This window comes from Prionailurus viverrinus, chromosome B3 (genome assembly GCF_022837055.1).
Source record: "Prionailurus viverrinus isolate Anna chromosome B3, UM_Priviv_1.0, whole genome shotgun sequence".
NCBI lineage: Eukaryota > Metazoa > Chordata > Mammalia > Carnivora > Felidae > Prionailurus > Prionailurus viverrinus.
This window is the reverse complement of record NC_062566.1, coordinates 127,620,796-127,632,926: the sequence shown is the minus strand read 5'-3', so window position 1 is coordinate 127,632,926 and position 12,131 is coordinate 127,620,796. Positions and strand designations below refer to the sequence as shown.

The 12,131-nt window shown below is 46.5% G+C and overlaps 1 protein-coding gene across 1 annotated transcript in view; it reads left to right on the top strand.

Annotated features, from left to right (window-relative positions):
• Nucleotides 1-12,131, top strand: part of KCNK10 (potassium two pore domain channel subfamily K member 10) — a 123,721-nt gene that overhangs the window by 36,222 nt on the left and 75,368 nt on the right. The window lies entirely within an intron of this gene.

The following is a 12,131-nucleotide window of genomic DNA, read 5'->3' as shown; positions in this document are numbered from 1 at the left end:
ACATGAGTTAATACCTGTGAAGTACCTGGAATAGAGCGCGGTACCTAATAAGCACTCAATACATGATAGCGATTTTATTTATTTATTTATTTATTTATTTATTTATTTATTTCCGAGTTTTTATTGAAATTCCAGTTAGTTAACCTACAGTGTAATATTAGCTCCGGTGATTCAGCACTTATATGCAATAGTGGTGTTCATCACTATAAATGCCTTCCTTAGTACCCATCACCCATTTACCACCACCCCCCCCAACGCCCCTCCAGTAACACTCAGTTTGTTCTCTGTAGTTAAGAGTCTGTTTCCGGTTTACCTCTCTCTCTTTCCTCCTATGTTCGTTTGTTTTGTTTCTTAAATTCCACAGGCGAGTGAAATCATACGGTATTTGTGTTTCTCTGACTTACTTCACTTAGCATAATACTCTCTAGCGATTTTAGTGTTAGTATTTCTTGTGGTTGCTCTGTGTGGTGCATTTCAACAGATGAAAGAATAAGGTGTGTTATAATTAGAGTATTGTTTTGGAGTCTTGTTTTGACCTGTTTATTAGTCAGTGTATAGTGTGCTTGGGTTGTCTTCCAGGTTTGTGCCATGATTCCATTTTATGAACAAGCCTTCTACTGCAATATGTATTAAAATCTGTTTCTGTTCCTGTTGCTGTATAACGAACCACCCCAACTTACTGACATAAAGCAAGTATTTGATTATACTCGTAGATTCTGCGTTTAGGAAATCAGGCAGAGCTCATTAGGGATGGCTTATCTCCGCTCCACGAAGTCTGGGGTGGGGGGCTCACTTGGGAAGGCTTTGGGGATTGATGGCGTGTGGGGAGCAGTGGAATCAACTAGGGCTGTCTTCACTCATGTGATGGTAGTTGGTGCTGACTCTCCGCTGGGGTCTTAGCTTGGCCGTTGGCTAGAGCACCAACACAGGGCCATGCCGTGTGGCCTCTCCTTGGGGCCTGGTTTGGGCTTCCTCACAGCATGGCAGCTGGGTTCTCAGAGTGAGTGCCCCGAGAGAACCAGGAAGAAGCAGTGTGGTCTTTTATGAAAGTTTCAGAGGCCACACAGTGCCACTTCTGCCTTAGTCACAAGCCTATCCAGATTCAAGGCGATGGGGCATAGATTCCATCTCATGAGAGGAATATCAGAACATGCAGGACAGGAGATGTTGTGGCCAGTTTTGGAAAAATACAGTCTGTCTTGAGGCTTAACCAGGAGGCCAATTATGAGGCCAGTTGGCTTAAAGAATCCAGAGTACTTCTAAATTTTGGATGTGCTCTGAAGTGAGGGTCTCATTTATTTATTAAAGGACTTGATTGCTCTCGGCCTTTGTTGTACTGAAATTTTGGTTTGTTAGAACTGGTAAGCTCTCATTCACTTAAGAAACCCCGATGGAATACTGACTCTGTGCAAGACCCTTACTGCTGTCGGGGCAAACCAACATACCACAAGGAGCCTTGTAGCCACAAGGTGAATATGAATTACAGTTGGCTTTCAGTTAACTGGTCTCTGGAGAGGAAGAAAGCCAGTGACAATTCCTAATGATAGTTACAATAAAACTAGTCAAAACAAGACACAAAATGCATTTAATGCAAACGTATTCAGTTAGCATTGTAGTCAACGTTCAGGAACACATTTCCCATTGTACAGACCTTATCTAATGCATTAATTATTATCACAACTAGCAATTCTTAAATACTGCATCCATTCAATATAGTAAGGCCCCGAAGAGTATGATACCATTTAATTTGCAGTGTAACCCTCTGAGGCAGTTTCCTTTTTCTAGAGAAGAGAGAGTAGTGGAGAGGGTAAGTGACACAAGCTGGCATTTGTACCCAGACCTTCTGCTCCCACGGTGCATGCTGAAGGTGACAGGACAGGTTCGTAGAAAGCTGGGACTAGAGCCCACATTCTGGATATTCCCTTTGGTGCTTTTGCTTCCAGATTCATGGTTTTCATCCATGTTCCATGAGTCTTCGGGGTCCTAAGGAGGTCTTGGGACTGAGTGTAGAGATTGAGAGGGAGGTAAAGCTCATATGACTTTGGGCCCTTGTCAAAATTCCAGCCATTACAGCTTGCTTTGAGGTTATATTATATTGTTTTATACCATACTATACTACACTATACCATCCTATATAAAACACAGTGTACTATAAAATAATATAACATTTATATGTATTTAATATTTAACATATTATGCTTATACTACATAATATAATATACAGTATTCAATATCCAAGAGTATGTGGGGTAGGTGAGAGGTATTCAGGCTTTTAGAACAAAATCCTCCCTTCAAAATTTCTTTTAATGGTTATTTAGTTTTGAAAGAGAGACAGTGTGAGTGGGGGAGGGGCAGAGAGAGAGAGAGAGAGAGAGAGAGAGAGAGAGAGACAAAGAATCCGAAGAAGGCTCCAGGCTCCAAGCTGTCAGCACAGAGCCCGACGAGGGGCTCGAACCCATGAACCACAAGATCATGACCTGAGCCGAAGTCAGACACTCAACCGACTGAGCCACCCAGGCGCCCCTAAAATCCTGCCTTCAAATGGAATTTTACATCTCTATCTGTGTCTGTATTGTTTCTACCTAAAGTTTGAATTTCATTCAGTTCAATTGAATTTCCACTCAAAATTCAAACTTTCAGAGCAAAACCTTTTCATTTGAAGGAAGTTCAGTTTGATTCAGATCTTACCTTTGTAAGGTTTACCTGAAGCCTTCCCTTCAAATGAAAGTTTGCATTTATAGGTATAATTTCCACTTAAAGTTTGAATTTTGTTCAGTTCAATTGAATTTCTCCTTAAAATTCAGACTTTTAGAACACAGCCTTTCCTTGAAATGGAAGGGGGTTTCGTTTGAAAAGTTTGAACATCTCTGGTCTGTTCCACATCTTGTCTATTTTTAGTGCACAGATCTGGTCCGTAAGTGGTACCACAGTTATCCTAATTCCAGCCTCAAGATCTCAGTCACTAGCTAAAGTCTTCTCTGCTGGCAAGAGGTGCTTTAGCATCTGCTATGGAAAATAACCTTTAAAGTGCCCCTGCAAGCACAAATCCATAAAACTGAAAGTCATAGGAAAGGGAGAGAGGGCTTGTCCAATTTTTAAAAGACTTTTGAAAGTGTGATTTAGATCTTATGTCTGTTGGGTTATCCTGACTGATTTACTATGTAAATAGGTCCCAGAAAGAGTGATCTTACCGTGATCTTTATTTTCAGTTTACTTTTTCATATCAAGTTTTCTTGACGGAAAGTGACTAAAAAACCTTAACGCGTGATAATCACCTTCTTTAGCAGACTGCAGAGTTGGATAGAAGTATCCAGCAATTGTTTGCTTGTGATGAAGGAAATGTGAATTTTCTGGCACAAGAACATTTTTTTTGGCTCATGTCCAAATTGTAGGGTGATTACAAACTTGACAGAGGTTAAGTAGGCCTTAAGACGTAGGGCTGTCGTGTACGGCTGTGCAGGTTGTGTATTGCACAACTGTGAATGGCATTTCCTGGAGTTGTGCAATGTGGCAGTCCTGTCAGGAGGTCATGGATTCCAGCTTCTGTTGATCCTGAAGCATGAGAGTGCTTAATGGCAGGCTTCAAGGTAGTAAGAATAAGAAGATACTGGGGGCCTGGGTGGCTCAATAGGTTAAGCGTCCAATTTCGTCTCAGGTCATCATCTCGAGGTTCGTGGGTTCGAGCCCCACGTCAGGCTCTCTGCTGTCAGTGCGGAGCCTGCTTGGGATCCTCTGTCTCCCGCTCTCTCTGCCCCTCTCCTGCTATCTCTCTCTCTCAAAAATAAATAAACATAAAATTTGAAAAGAAGCTATCATGTGCTGTGATTTACAAAGGCGTGCCTCTCTGTACCTTCAGTGTTCTCAGTTTAGGGCATTTCTGGCGAGTGCCTAGGAATAAAAAAGGAGTTGGTTTGAGATACTGTGCAGCTGTACTTAAATGGAAAATCCTGCCGAGAGATGAAGTTCACCTTCGTGCTCGTGACTGAATGGCGGCTGCTTGCTCATTTGTTTTGGGGTGTGTCCACAAAGTAGGTGTCTCCCATGCCTCACCTTTTGCTCTCTGTTCCTAGTGGGTGAAATCCAGTCCTGAACACCAAGGAATGAGGTTTGGGATTATGGCAGGATTTATTAGTACCAAATCGAGAAACTCAAGTTAAATTCTAGAATGAATACAGAATCGCGGGCCAAGGTGATCTTTCAGAGAATTTTTTGTAACTGAGCACGAGGGCAGCAGGGGGTCTTGAGGGAGCATGGGTTTTAGGTGCACACGGGGTGCCTGGGTGGCTCAGTAGGTTAAGCATCCGACTCCTGATTTTGGCTCAGGTCATGATTTCACAGAATCTCCCTCTCCCTCTCTCTCAGCCCCTCCCCTGCTTGTGTGCTCACTCTCTTTCTGTCAAAATAAATAAATAAGCATCTTAAAAAAAGGCTTAAAAATGAAAAGAATTAGATGGACACCAGGCTTGTATCCTGGGTCACTGCCTGCCTTGGACAAGGTGCTTATACCACCCTCTAGCTGAGGGTGTTGCAGGATTAGCTGATATTTAGGATGCCCTTTAGGTAAAAAAAAAAATTATATTACTGATTTGTGGTGTAATTTGGTATAATTATACAATAAACCTCTTCCTTGGCTTCATATATTCAGAGCATTTATCGAAAGCCTACCACGTCTAGGTGCCATGTGCTAGGTACTGGGTGTATAAAAGCAAACCAAGTAAGCAAGGTCTCTGCCCTCGGAGTTGATAGTCTCCCCCCAGGTGCTGACCTGGGCCAGTGGTGGGGGAGGCAGAAGGAGGGCCAGAGGTCTCCTTGGAGGTAGAAATGACAGAACTCTGGGAGAGCAGGAGGAACAGGGAGGCTGAAGTGAGGTCACCTCTTAGGATCTGGCCATTTGGCTTGAGCAAACTGGGTGGGTGTTAATACCATCCTGGGAGAGGAGCCTTCTTTTTTGACTGGTTGGTGATGGAGTACAATTTGGACAAACTAAGTGTGAGATGCAATTGAGATATGCCAGTGACTTGCATATATGAGGCTGGAAGTCAGAGCACAGGTTTTCAGGAGCTGAAGTTTATTCTTAGAAGAAAGGGTCCTACAGTCCCCCTGCCCCCACAGTCCAGGACAGTTTTCCCAAGAGGCCTTCTCCTTGCAAATGCTTTTCTCTCTTTTCTGACCCCCGCTTCTATCAATGCGCATTGCAATGCCACTGTTTGGGTGAAGGGCTCCCGCAGCTACTGAATCAAGGCCTGGGCTTTGGCCTTGAGCATTCCAAAGCCCACGCTCTCTTGGAATATACACGGAGCTAGGTTGGCCCCTCGAGTGGTGGCTACACGGCCCTCTGTGTAGTCCATGAGGATGAATTTGAGATTGTCTTCATTAAATATGTGGTTTCTGTTCCAGTTGTAAGTGGCCCAAATTTTATGGTGATGGCCGTGGTGACCCAGATATCAGCATCCCTGTAACCCGAGCAGCCACCCAGAGTTGCCTCGTTCTTCTGGACACCTCCAGTGCTGGCTTGGCTTATCACCTACGACGCAGCATGCCTGTGACTCTTGTGACTTTGGTGCACTGACCCCTGAGTTGCCTCCTGCCGGCCTCTGCCTGCTGCTTCCCTGGGCATAAAGATCTGGGAGTCGTCGGCAAGTGGGTGGCATTTAAAACCTTGGCCCCGAAAGAGATCAGTCATGGGGAGGATACAGAGAAGAAAGGGTGCAGGGATGAGCCCTGTGAAAGTCCATTATTTACACATTTTTAGGAAGAGGAGCCTGTAGAGTGGATTTAAAAAGACCTCACCAGACAGAATGGAGGCACACCTTGAGAATGGGGTGTCAAGAGGCCAGAAGTGGGAGCATTTTAAGGAGCAAGGCCTTGTGTGTGGAGTTCTGTGGGAGGCCAAGTCAAATGAGGCCACGGTGTTGTGACCTGGATCTGGCAGGGTGGAGGGGGTGGGGGTCCTGTGAAGAGCTAGGGTGCTAGGGGTGGGAGCCTGCTTGTTTTTATATGGCTTTATGATTGGTATCACCCAGTGTAGTACTTACCTACATTTTTGGTTGGTTGTGTTGGGTGGTTGATGGTTGTGTTCCTTTTGTCCCTCTGACTTAGGGTTGCCAGATAAAGTGCAGGACACTCTGTTAAATTTGAATTTCAGAAGAATAATTTTTTCGAGTATAAGTATATCCCAGAGATTGCATGGGACATACTTACCCTAAAAATTTTTTTATCTGAAATTCAAAGTTAACTGGGTGCCCTGAGTTTTTATTTGCTGCACCTTCCAGCGTGCGTTGAGTTGTACGCTTTAAAATGGCTACAACAGGGGCTCCTGGGTGGCTCAGTCAGTTGGGCGGCCAACTTCGGCTCAGGTCAAGGTCTCGCGGTCCGTGAGTTCAAGCCCCGTGTCAGGCTCTGTGCTGACAGCTCGGAGCCTGGAGCCTGTTTCAGATTCTGTGTCTCCCTCTCTCTGACCCTCCCCCGTTCATGCTCTGTCTCTCTCTGTCTCAAAAATAAATAAACGTTAACAAAAAATTAAAAAAAAAATAAACAAAATGGCTACAACAGTGAATTTTATGTGATGTGAGTTTTAGCACACTCTCAAATCTGGCAACCCTATCCTAACTAGACGTCATATGGAAGCTACCATATGGTCTGCTTCTGGGTTGAGTCTCCAGGACCAGTAAGAAATGCCAGCCTCCAAGGACCTTTCTTTCTGATGATAGCTACTGCTTCCATTAAGTTCCCTTAGAGCACCTCACAGAGTGCTGAGCACATAGTAGGCACTCATGCAACAATACGAACTGCTGTCTGTGCTGTGGTGAATGTTAGCTGTTAGTGGAAAAACATGGAAGGACACTACCCTGATACCCGTGAACTGCTTTGAGAACGTCATGAAATGGGCCCTCGCGGGGAAGTTTTCAGTGAATTAAGTGCTGTGGCACTTTTGGCTGTGTTGGAGGAACCAAGTGCTATCTCCATGACATATCTAATTCAGCCCTGTGGCTGTGAAGCAAATGGCTTTGCTGAATTCAGCACCTCCCAGTAATAGCAGCTTAAATGCAGCTGGCATCCGAGGGGCCATTAAGAATCTTGAAATGGCAGGGAACTCTTGGAAATGCCCACGAATTCCAAGATAGCTGGGTTGTGTCACTTGCGCTCTTAATTCGTTATGACACTTTCTATGCCCTTTTCCTCCTCCTTTCTATGAAGTAGAAGACTCCTAACCGAAAGACTGTATTTCAAATGATCCCTTTAGAGGCAACTTCAAAGCAATTAAGTACGGGTTGAATCCAAAGTGTGTGAAGCATTACCTATCAGCTAGGATTTAAAAAAAAAATTTTTTTTTTGTTCAATGTTCATTTATTTTTAAGAGAGAGAGAGAGAGAGACAGAGTGTGAGCAGGGGAGGGGCAGAGAAAGAGGGAGTCACAGAATCCAAAGCAGGTTCCGGGTTCTGAGCTGTCAGCCCAGAGCCGGACGAGGGCCTCAAACCCGCTCATGTGAGATTATGACCTGAGCTGAAGTCTGACACTTAGCCAACTGAGACACCTAGGCACCCCTCAGCTAGGATTTTCTCTGAAGGTTATATTCCTTGGTTAAAAGCTGAGAACCCAAAGGTTAGGTTTAACTATCAATGAAAAGAATTTTTTTTTCTCTTGTGGTTTTTTTTTCCCCCTGGGCTTCACCATTTACAAGGACTTTGCATCCCTACTTAACATTTGTTTACCTGGCAAGCTGAATGGAGCACATTTATTTTGCACTAGTTTATTGAGCCGTACTATGTGCCAATACTCGCTAATTTGTATTTTGTTGTAGGTTCTTGAACCGTGTCCTATGGTCCTTATAACTGGGTGGTTCCTTGAAAGGAAATATGGTTTTGGTGACTGCTTCATTGCTACTAACCCATCACATAGAGAGGTTGCCTGGGTAACAGGTGTGGGTCTAAGGCTCTAGGAGAAGGTGGTAACATGGAAGAGGAATTTAACTTCTGTAAATGATGCCAAGGCAAACTTCTGTGCACCCTGCTTTATGAGCTCTTTCTTGGGGGGCAGTTTAGGGACCAACAGAGCAGATGCCAGATTTCCTCTTGATCCCTGCAGGGATCTGTTGGCTGTCTGAGATTTCGGGTGCCTTCTCTTGATCCTCGAGTGCTGGGCCTTTTCTGAATGACATGGGAGTGGAGGTGAAGGTTGCCCCTCCCAATGCATCCATCTTTTCGCCTGGCGAGCTCCTGGACACCAGGGTTCTGCTCTGTCACCGTTTGTCTGCTGGTTCCTGAAGCACGAGACACTTGACCAGCATTTCTTGAACCCCTTTCATGAACATGAATTGAGTTCTTATTATATGCTGTGCACTGGGATTGGGATATGGAAGATTTAGAGGCAAAGGGTCCAGCGCAGGGGGCACCTAGAGGGATTTACCCTCTAGCAGGAGGGATTATTACAGAGAAAGGACTGCAGATGTTTGAGGGTTGGCGTGCCATGTTGGTTTGGCTAGAAGGTCCAGCTTACATTCAGCATCGTCCTGGTTGGAAGATTCCCCTGGAGCCCGGGTCAGCCCTCGGATCCCCTCGGCAGCAGGGATCCCTGGCTTCATCAGACCCCCAACTTAGGTGTGCTGGTTTATTGAAGAACCCCCTCCCTGTCTTTTTTAGATCTGCGTCCCCAATTTCTCAGTAAGTCCTTTGATTCCTTGAAGACTTCACTAATGAGAGCTATTAATAGTATTTGCAAACACTTCTCGGTCTTCAGAGAAATGGACTGCTACGTTTGCTACACCACTGTCTCCCCAGCCTTGTGAGGAGCAACGTGGGCATTCTTTTCCCTTTTAGGCTTTCTCCCTTCCTCCCTCCTGCACTCACTCCCAGCCTCCGATGGCTGCATTTACGGCGAATCACGGAAATGTTGCTGATGTCAGCAGCACCGATACTGCATTAGAGGAGCCACTCTAAGGGGGAATTATCCAGAGGGTGATGCTAAGAGGCAAAGCCATTTTGCGGGGTGTTTTGTGGAAACCGTTTTCTCCCTTGCATGGATCTCGTTCATTTCTGCGACTTAGGAGGCACAGTGAAGGGAGAGCCATCTGAAAATGTTTTTCCCATCCCAATTTTTTTTTTTTTTTTTTTTTTTTTGTAGGAGGTTTTAGTGACTCCCAAGCAAGCCGGGGGCACTGGGCGGCTGCACTGGAAATGCAGGCGGCTGAGGCAGCTTGCAAAGCACAATGTACTGGGGCGTTGGGACTCCCGTCTCAGTGACCCTGCGACAAGGGCAAAGCGAGGGCACAGCTCATCCTACATAAACAGTTTGTTCTTAGAAAAATATAAATATAAACCAAAGCCCATGCTAGCTGTCCACGGAACGTGCTGTTCAAATGCTTTCCCCAGAAAATCCTTTCGTAAAGTAGAGAGCTGTCTTGCAGGGGATTTTTAGATACAATTTCAGGTTTATGTACAGGAAGATACACCTCATTTCTTCATGATGTTTGTCCTGACAGCTGTCTCTGAGCAGGGAGACAGGGAAGCTTCCTGGCTGGCACCAAGAGCCAGCTTGGGAAGGAAACCAGGGGGTTTCAAGTGGCAGCAATCCCCGAGGCTGTTCAATTTCCCAGCGACGTCCAGCAGCCTGGATCTGGTCTCCGAGCAGAGAAAAGGAGTAACAAAGAAGGGGGTGGCTCCAGGTGGCTCCAGGAAGGGACAGAAGGAAAGGGAGTTGAGTCTATTAGCTGGAGAGTGAAGTGTTGAACTTGGCATCTAAGCTGGGCAGGGAAGGAAGAAAACACGGGACGGGCGGGGGGCACGCTAGACGGTGAGAGGTAGAGGTGGGACGTGTTATGGGGGTAATTATGTGGAGAGAGCCAGGTGGATAGGATGCTCAGGTCAGAAGTGGGTGTCTTTACCGGAGTATCTCTGGAGCAGGGACATTTCTTGTGAGGACGGCATTTGGGATGTGGCCATAGGAGGAGGCCGTCGTAGTGGAAACCTTCGGTGCTCCGCCAGCTCTTCCAGATCCGTCTTCCCTGCCCTGTGCACCCCTCCTCCAGAGTCTGTGCACTTCTCCCCTTGTAGCTTGTCCCTACAAAGAGTCCCTTTTCAGGAGATTTTTTTCTTGGTCTACTGGTGCCTCTGGCCAGGATGCTCCTGGGCATTTTTGTCCCATTTCTGTAGCCATGACTGGCTGGGTAAGAGAAGGCAAGCCTAGCTCCCTGGCCTCCAAGTGGGACAAACTTGGAGAAGTAATTGATGCTTCAGGGTTCCTCTGGGCTCAGGGGACAGGGCTTCACCTGGAGTCACACTCTTCCATGGTTTCTCGCCCTTCCCTTCTCTGCCCTTATGGCCTTTTCCTGGAAGTGCTTCCTAAACAGATTGCTTGCAAACCAGTCTTCATCTCGGGATCGGCTTCTGGAGGAACCTGGCTGAAGTGGATTAGAGATGATGGTCATGGTGATGAAATGAGGGAAATGGGAGGTGTGGGTATTGGAAAGATTGTCTGTGGAACAACTGAAATCACTCAGGAGGAAAGCAGGACCTGGACGGAAGCTTCAGGGAATCAAGGAGAGAAGTCGGCTGTACCACAGCCAGCCACAAGAAGAGGAGGAAGTGAAGGAACCAGAGGGTTTGGGTCTCAAAGGAACAGGGATTTGGACACGAGAGTGTGGAGTGTTATATTTCCAGGACAGTGTGGCCCTGACATTGTGGGTGAGGGAGATTGAACAACCTCTACCTGAATGCCACAGTCGGAGGACAGGGTCTTCCGGGGAAGCCCAGGTGTCAGTGAGGAAGGTGGAGGAAGGCTCCCTGAAGATGCTGAGGAAGTAGGGGAGGTCTTCAGTCCTGGTGGCCCTGAGGTGTCTTTGGAAAGGTTTGGGATGGAGGAGGGAAGTTTGGATCAGAGCAGACAAAGCAGAGAGTAGAAGAGGGATTAAAGCTACATTGAGGGGAATCAAAGCTACAGGGAGGCTCACATCCACTGGCTTACTTGGCCGTTGCTCTTTTCAAAAGAATTGGGTTCTTCAGCCTCCTGGTAGGTGGTGGTTTGGCAGCCTGGACACTGAGTATGGAGCTTGCGATGTGCTCCTGGCACATAGTTGGCATGCATTTGTTGTAAGTGAATAAATGACACATCAAGTTTCTAAACGCCCCTCCCCTTTCATCCCCGTAAAACATTCGTGCACTCACCACCTCTGTATTTTATGCTCTGATAAATTTGGAATTTCTCAAAGTACCTCCGGCTACTTCCATCACCACCATTGGGTAGGATGCAGTGAACACGTTCCCCAAGGAAAGGGAGTTAGGCATGGGGTCATGGACTTAAGTCATAGGACCTTTCTACCTAATGGGTTAAGACATATTTTTCAGTTTTGCTTTCTACTGTGGATCTAGAAAAAAGAATTGCTTGGGTTGGTACAACTACTTGTGACCTACGTGCTTGAGACAGCCAATACCCAAGGGAGTTTGCTGGGGTCAGAGGGCAGCATGTGGAGGGTGAGGCAGGGCTGGGGAAGTAAGACGGGCCTGAGCACGTGGAACATCGGAGGCCACGTAAACAGCTGTGGGGGTAATTGTGCGGTTTTAAGCAGGAGCGGGACTGGAATTTTGGAAGGACCCCCTGGCTCCAGCCTGATTGGGAAGAGTCCCCTTCATGGAGCCCAGTGAGGAGAGGTAATTGCTGTTGACAAAACACCTGGGAAAGGCAAACCTCTGCCTTGAAGGAACGGGCCCTGAAGATGGTGTGTAAAAGACTTGGCCCCAGGGTAAAGGAGATATTTTGGGAACTGCAGCAGCTGACATTCTTTTTAATCCGAAAGGTAGGGGAAAAATAATCTTTTTTTTTAAAAAGTGCTTTAGTTAATTTAAATTATGGAGGAAAAAACGTAGAGCAAGAGACAAAATATGTTCTTCATGAAGCATTTTGGACCTAGACAACAGAACCCCACCTGGGGCCGTGTGCCTTTAGGCCTTGACCAAATGAGTCAAGACAAATGGGTCCATCTCACCAGCATGGTGGAGTGTGGGGCCTGTTGGAAAACCACAAGGTAGGGAGCCCCAGATCTCGAAGGAGGAACCGGGCAGGGGGAAGTACCAGGGCTGTCGTGGCCAGCTCGCATGGGCAAGGAGGAGCTCTGGTCCTGGGCTCTTCCTCATCTTCC